The sequence below is a fragment of the Papaver somniferum genome, chromosome 10 (genome assembly GCF_003573695.1).
Source record: "Papaver somniferum cultivar HN1 chromosome 10, ASM357369v1, whole genome shotgun sequence".
NCBI lineage: Eukaryota > Viridiplantae > Streptophyta > Magnoliopsida > Ranunculales > Papaveraceae > Papaver > Papaver somniferum.
In genome coordinates this window covers 76,833,280-76,841,336 of record NC_039367.1, presented here as the reverse complement: position 1 = coordinate 76,841,336, position 8,057 = coordinate 76,833,280, and the positions used below count along the sequence as shown (strand labels likewise).

General features: G+C 35.8%; 1 long non-coding RNA gene across 9 annotated transcripts; it reads right to left on the bottom strand.

Moving 5' to 3' along the window:
• Nucleotides 1-4,217: 4,217 nt before the first annotated feature.
• Nucleotides 4,218-7,851, bottom strand: LOC113315103. Of its 9 annotated transcripts, none has more exons than XR_003342744.1 (7): nt 7,553-7,851; nt 7,211-7,385; nt 7,045-7,108; nt 6,027-6,755; nt 5,839-5,883; nt 4,689-4,732; nt 4,218-4,515 (listed from the first exon to the last, which is right to left on the bottom strand). It is a non-coding gene; the product is annotated as an uncharacterized LOC113315103 (long non-coding RNA). The 9 variants fall into 9 exon arrangements; XR_003342742.1 differs by having other exon boundaries at nt 7,045-7,091; XR_003342743.1 differs by having other exon boundaries at nt 6,027-6,338; nt 6,451-7,385.
• Nucleotides 7,852-8,057: the final 206 nt, after the last annotated feature.

Sequence of the window (8,057 nt, the reverse complement as noted above, 5' to 3'; positions counted from 1 at the left end):
ACCCAAACCTTAATTTCAGTTAATTTGGGGATTTTCGAGAAAACCCTAATTACTGCTAGGGAGAGCATGAGGAAGAACAGTGGCAACATGGGTATGATTAAATTAGTCGAATTAGGTGATAAACCCTAATTTTGTCACTGTTCAATTTGGGGATTTGGGGGAATTTTTCTGTAAACCCTAATTTGGGTGTCTGGGTATAAAAAGGGGACTGTGGGTGTGAAATTGGCTTATGCTGGACTAGCCAGTGTCCAGAACTTTGCTGTTCTGTTTATGTTCTATTCTTGGTATTCACTGTGTAATGTTCATGTTATGTTTATGTTCAATTTTTGAATTCATGTTTCAATTATCTTGTATGATGTATGTTAGTGTTAGCATGTTAGTCATGAGCTAAGTCTCACTAGCTGAGGCTCAGATGAAGCTTTAGTGGACTGTTAGGTAGTGGAATGTTAGGTTAGAAGCCTTAGTGCCTGTTTTGCTTGTGCAATGGGAAGAAATTAGTGCTCTGGTATGCCTGTGATTGACTGTGCTGTCAAAAGACAGTCAATACTAGGGGCATATCAGTGAGCAAGCTGATTTTCCTCCCATTCTAGATGTATGCATAGGATGTTCAATTCAACCTAGGATCACATTGCTTGGCTAGGACACAAGGGTGGATTCAAAGCCTTAGCTTAGCCCACAATCTGTTTTTACAGTCACTTGCAACTCTAATTCTGTTATTCTTTTTGCTCAGTTGAGTTTTCCTTGCTGTTTTATTTAGCTTTTGCACTTCACATCTTGTTGTGCACTGAAATCAGTGCACTGCCTGCCATTGCCCTTGGCTTAGGCCTTGGTTCTTTCTCTTTGCTTCATTTCCATTGCCATCTTCACTGCCATTTTCACCATTTCCTTTGCTTTTCTTCACTATCACTCTCCACTGTCACTGTCACCTGTTTTGTGTTTTGTATTTGTATCTGTTTTCTTGTGTTTATTGTTTTATCATCCATTGTCTCATTATTTCACTACCATCTTCATTGCTTTGTAAATATCACAGCTTCACTGCCACTATTTGCTCTTTCTTCTCATTTGTTTCTCCTGTTCTTGTTACTGCATTCATTACCTTGTTTTACAAAAGCCCATTGTAATCTGTTTAAAGCTCAAAAGCCTAGCTCAAGCTAAGGCCCAAACTGTTAGCTCAAACAGGCACAGCTCAAGTTTACACCAAAAAGTTCAAATCACTCAGAAACCCAAAAAGGTTAAGTCCAGTCCACTGTGAACTCAAAGCCCAACGCACTTGCAAAGGTCCAGAATCAAGTTTAGAGATCCAGGGCTCAGTTCACTACACTAAGCCCAAGCCCAAATTCAAAACCAAAGCCTAGTGCACTACAAAACCAACTGAGCCCAAGCTCAGTTCATTTCATTAAGACAACACCCCAATTCATTCCAAGAGTATTCAAAGGCCCAAAGCACAATCATAACCCATTGGTTACCAAAATCCATTGGTACCCAAAGCCCAACAATAGCAATTTTAGAGCCCAAAATAGCTAGAAACTACAAAACACCCCCAGTCTCTGTGGATCGACCCGTACTTGCACGAGCTACATCTGACGACCGTGCACTTGCGGTATTACTGTAGGCCCGTTTCATTTCGCTTCAATTTCATACGCTTTCCCGGGCCCACCATTCATGTACTCAACACAAGGGAACTTGTGGAGTAATAACTAAATAACCAAGGAGATGATTAATTTAGTTCTAAATACTCAACATAACGTACCTCACGGAACAACCAACCAATCTAATCAAGAATAATCAACTTAGTTGTATCGTTCTCAACATAAGACACATCACGGAGCCTTACGATAATACAAAAAGATGGATCAATGAAGATCTATACCGTGGAATACACAAGGATTCATTCTTTTGCACAAGCATATGCAATAGCAATAATCCTTGGATACAAAATATTTTAACCTATCTTCCGTCAAGGGTTGACAATATAGGCTTAAGTTTTGTATATGTCAAAAGTCTATTCATTCTTAAACCAATACATGAATATCGATCATGAACGACTTTTTACTTTTGACAAAATATGGGACAACAAAGTTCACGGACGTAAACAAAAATATCCCATCACAAGTTGCAATATAAAAAAATCAAAAATATTGCAAAACATCATCCTCCAAATAGTTTTAGGATTTTAAACCAAAAAACCTAAAAACAAGAAGATGAAAATGATAGCTATGTGTAGTCACAATCATCGCTATTCAAAGCACTAGTTATTCTTCCAAGCCAAAAAGAAGACATACTAGGAAACAATATCTTTGAGAAATTCTTTATCATTCCCGAACTCCTTGTCGTCAACAGCCATTGGTACATAAGGTTCGTGAAGATAGGAGTTAATATCAACAAACCGTCTTGGCTGATGATGTCGAACCAGGGCTTTCTGAATTTCCAAAGATCTTAAAACGCAAGCTTTTATATCACGAATCTCCTTTCTTACCTCCTTCAACTCATCAAGAACAACGGAAAATTTCTGAGAGTTAGAAGGGACAGCCCTTGGATTTCTTGTATTCCTCCTTTTTCTTTTCAAGAACGGAATTACTGAAGATTTTTCTTTTTCCTTGATTGATGGCTTAACAATCATGTTGACATCCTTTCCGTCCAAAGACATGATGCTTATGAGAACAGCTATAACCAACTGATTTTTGTGATTGGAATTCACAATTTCTACAAGCAGTCTTGGAATATAAAGAATATCAAAGAGGAAAAAGGAATGTAGGGTTCGAAACCTTTAAACAGGTTCGTGGACGTCCAACTCTAAACCCTATAAAGAGTAGAATTGTCGAAAATAACCCTTCCTTTTATTTGATAGACAGAAAAGAATAAACCTAAGAAAACTTTTCCTAAAGCATGTGCGTTCACAACCTTGTCTCTTTTGAACAGGCACATGAGATAAGATTTACCAAACAACACAATTAATTTGTGTTGTGGTGAACAATGATTTGTCTACCATTTTCCTCATGAGAGGAATCCTCTGACTTCTGTCTATCAAAGTGATTTGACCATAATTTCTTCTCAAATGGTCTTGTTTTGTCTTTGGAAACTAACTTCTTAGACGGAGATAAAATCCTACATACCTCAGCGGTCTTCTGAGCAAGTTTAAGCTTCCTTCCTAACTGATTTGCTCTTCGTTGAAGTTTGTTGGCGTGCCTCAATTGATGTTTGTACTTGTAACATCTTGATAGTTCATGACCCATCTGAAAACAAAACGAGCACGTCAATCTTGGATAATAATCAGGCATCTGTGGTGCAACAGCAGCTAAACACACGGTAGATCCTGAAACATTACAGACAGGGTTTCCAAAGGTTGGGTCAATTGATTCTTCCAGCATGATTGGCTTCTTATCTTCACCGAAACTATCAAGATTGATATATGTATTGCTACAGCTATCAAAATCAATGTTTTTACATAGAAGACCGACACTTGATTTCCTATCTTCATCAGAATCATAGATCTCAGACATCTCATCAAGTGTTACAGCAAGACCTTTGTTCCCAGTGTATTTTCTACGATTTTGGCACTCGTTTGCAAAATGACCAAAACCTTTACACTTAAAGCACTGTGGACTATCCTCGTCATCAGCCTCGTCATCATCCCTGTTTTTAGGAGGAACACGATAGTGAGGTTTATCCGATGACCTAGGTTTGTCTCTTGAAAACCGTTTACTTCTCTTCAATAGAAGATCCCTAAATTGTCTTGTGATCAAGGAGACTGATTTGTCAAGATCTTCATCTGAAAAATCACCCTCAGACTGATCATCCTCAGAGACACTACAAAAATGCTGAGTTTTAGTGACGCCAAAAGACCGTGGCAATTGATCATAAATCCGTGGCAAAAGATAATTTGCCACGGCAGGCTTCCCGTAACAAATACTCCAGTGGCTAATACTATTTGGCACGATCCTAGCCACGGTTTTTGTCCCGTACCTATTGATACAAGGCCATTTGCCACTGATTCACATCGTGACAAATTAATAATCAGGATGCACAAGTTTGTGGTAATTTGCCACGGATTTGACCAGCACGTGGCTGTTGGTTCAGCTATTTGCTACCATTATGTTGTTAGGAACGAACATTTAATTTCAAATTGATATGGAAATAAAATTTATTACGCTACAATCATTCCAACATCATTTATTCATTCAGATTGACAAGGAAATAAAATTATCACGCTGCAATCATTCCAACATCATTTATTCATTCAGAAAAGAATTACAAGGTCATAATTTCACTGGAACCAACACAATGAAAACCTAAGCATAACAGAAATTCAAGACTAGTACAGAGTTTCCAACAAACGTTGGACATTACTCTCAAAAGATGGATGATGCAACATTCCTTTACTTGCAGATTGGTCTACTCAGGAGTTTTGATGTGTTCCCAGAAATATACTCTCAAAAGTATAAAGTTATTTCTCTTCCCAGCAATAGGAGTTTACTTATATCTTGATCCAGACTTATAAAATCAGTAGGGAATCACCTGTTGAATGAACATGACTCATTAGTCATTCATAGCTTCAGAGTAAGCTAAGCTTGTTACAAAACTAAAATTGATATGTCCAAAGTGATACACCATTACTAAAAAATAAAGGTACTATGTTCATCAAAGTGAACATTTTAGAAATCTAAGTTGAGAAGCAGAAAGAACCTTACTTTTTGCGGACTGAACAGAAAGTTGGATACACGTTCAATGTTAGCTGTAAATATGAAATGAAGATTAAAGATAAACATATAGACAGGTCATAAGATCAGACACAATAAGATCTAAAGCACAGTAATCAAATTTTCAATGCCAGAGCGATCAGATTCCTTTGGTTTCTCCTCGGAGACTGAGATAAGACAAACTTGGGATGCAAAACAATAGTAAAAAAGGAAAAGTCAAACATCGGCACATTACAAAAAAGATTATCGATAATGAGGGTTTACATACACTAAAGGACATGAGACATGTCCCTATAAACATTGCTTTCTGTTGTGTCTCAGTAATCTGAAAAACTTGTCTTTACCATCCGATGTTGTAGCTTGGATCGATTCATTAACACGAACGTAATCTGTTTACATGATCAAGACCTAGGAACTAGAGTTTAAAATCTAACAAGAATACAATTATGTCGATGTTGATGACTTCAAACTCAAATAGTAACAGTAACCATTCTGGTCGCCGTAACTAACAAGAGGGCTTTTGTAGTTAATATCATGACCAAGGCTACATGATGGATAACCTAGTTATCCAGAGTAATTACCTACTAACTGGACCTGAAAATTGAAGGCGGAATAACTAACCTCTGGTCTTGCTAGTTCGGTGAGCAACACAATTTAAGTAGCCACACCACCCTTTTCACATGGGGATAATCATGGTACTTTGTTCTACAATTTTAGGACCAGGTCCACCATTCCGACATGAGACTGGTACATGCTCCTGTTAACTATAGCCATTAATAGCCATGGACTCCTAAAATTCAGGCATATATTTAAATCTAGTTCAAGTTTGCCGCCTATATATAATGATGATGATTATAACAACATAAAATTTTCTTTCTCGTTTTACAGTAATAATAAGACTTATCATACAACTATTTTTGCATATACCTGACATCATAATCATTAGAAAAAAAAAACATAACAAATGCAGTCCCAAGAAAGGGAAGAAAAAAGAACCCTGATTAACTAATACTGAAAGCTCACAAAAGTAAGATATTGATGCATGCAAAGTGATGCACCATTACCAAAAAATATAAGTACTATCTTCAACAAAATGAAAATATTTAGAAATGAAAGCCGAGAAGCAGAAATAAAATCTTACTTTGTTGCAAACTGAAGAGAAAGCTGGATACACGTCGGAGATTAGCTGTAAATACGAAATGAAGATTAGAGATGAGTAAGACCATATTATTGTACGTACTCAATAACATGACCTAATACAAATTCATACTGCAACGAATGAGTACATCTGCTTATTAAAATACATTATGAAGAGAAAACAGAACCAACCACTTGAATCGTTAAAACACTGTATCACTTAAATATGATCAAAAAAGTCAGCGAACTTTGGGCCTTGTACATACAAATGTCTCGGGTTTCTCCGTGAAGTGCAGAAGTTCATTGGTTTTTGGATCAACCACCAATTTTCCAAACTCACTCACTCAGTCACCGATTCGACCAAAACCTGCAACAAGATAAGTTGGAAGCATCATGAAGAGTTACGAAATGTTTGAAACTCATTGCAAACTGAAACAGTTCATGCCTGTATTCATTGCCTTGCTTCATAAAATCGTTCTTATCCAACCAAACTCCTATGAGCATCTGGAATTTCAGATCAACTATAAGACGATCTTATTAAGAGATAAAGAAGTTCAAATGTGATTGTCCTTCCCCTTGATAAGAAGATCTCTAAAATGAACCCAAAAATTTAGACCTTTTGGTGATACAAAAGCTACAACTTCCTAAGAAGTAAGAAAGCTAGGAAAGGAAAGAAGCCCAGAACATTCTTATAGTTCCCACAGAGTTACTTCGGAGATGATGTGCCACTTCAATTTCATCAACTTCACATCTTGCAACTTCAAGAAAACGGTATAACAGAGATTCCATAACTCTGTCTGGATGCCAACACAACTCTCTCTATCGATGCCGCATGTAACTATGCTAGTGATGGTTCATCTAGTGCAGCTTTCAATTTATTGGAACAAAATCTTGAACGAAGATGAGAATACAATAGGAAGTCTGAATGAAATGTTCGTACCAACATGCATAAGAATAAAAAAAAAGAATCACAAACGAATTATCAAAGCAACAATGGAAAGAAAACTGCAGAAGTATACAAAGTTGCTTCATTCTCCAACAACTAATTTTTCTTTTTAGACAACAACATATATTCAATAAGTGTGAATAATTGAGTATTATCCAGTCACAGTTATACTTCTACACGAATATACAACAATGAACCATATGAAAATTGATCATAAAACAAATTTGTGTATGTACCCTGCTGAAATGCTTGAGACTACATTACCTAGAAACATTCTGTATATAACCTCAGTAGATCCCAATCTAGTTACACTGCATAATAACAGTGTCTATGTTCTATCAATATAACACAACAAGCAAAAGCAGTGTAAATCATAAGAGTAACCCATCAGTACATACAGTAGATGAATAACACAAATGAAAACCCATACCAGTAATCCTTCTAGAAAACTGTTCCTATCAATCTTTAGGATGTTCATCTTTTTCTGATGAAGTTAAGAATAACCACCACCACCACTTCATTGACCTACTTCTATTTTATTTTATTTTCCCTTTCCTCATCTACTCCACATAGCAGTCAATTCCAGGAATTACGAAATCCCATATCTATTAAATTAGAAAAATTAAACTAATACAAATTAGATTTCAAAATTGAATTACAAAATCACAATAAACAAGGAATTAAATTCCCAGACATAAAATTGGAAAATCTAGAATTTTCAAGAGAAGCAAACAGAGAAGGAGATATCCTTTACCATACGATATTTCAGTACCTAGGGTTTGTAACACCATATTATCATTATCCAGGTTATCGTCGAAGAAGAAGAAAAAGAAGAAGAAAGGAGGAAACTCAGAATAATTTCAGTTTTGATTTGATTTTAATGTTATTTAAGGTTAAGTTGGTTAACACGATTTAGGATTTCATAAGAAAACAATTGATAACAAGGTGAGAATGATTCTCTAGTAGGTTGGAACAATGGAGTCGACATGAAGTATTGAAGTTTAGATTTTGGCCGTGTTTGGGAGCTTTGATTACATAAAGCTTAGCTAGGGAATTTTTTTCTCTAACTTGAGTAGGATTATCTCAAGATGTATTAATAAAGATGATGTTTGTTTTTTCGTTATATTCATCACGGGTTTATCATGTATTATGTTTGTCTCTCTATATTTTAAATATGTATTTTTATAAAATAATTATGTATTACGGATAAAATTGTCGGAGAAAAAATAAAACATAACAATAAAATTAAAAATATTGAAAATATTTTGATTAATTAA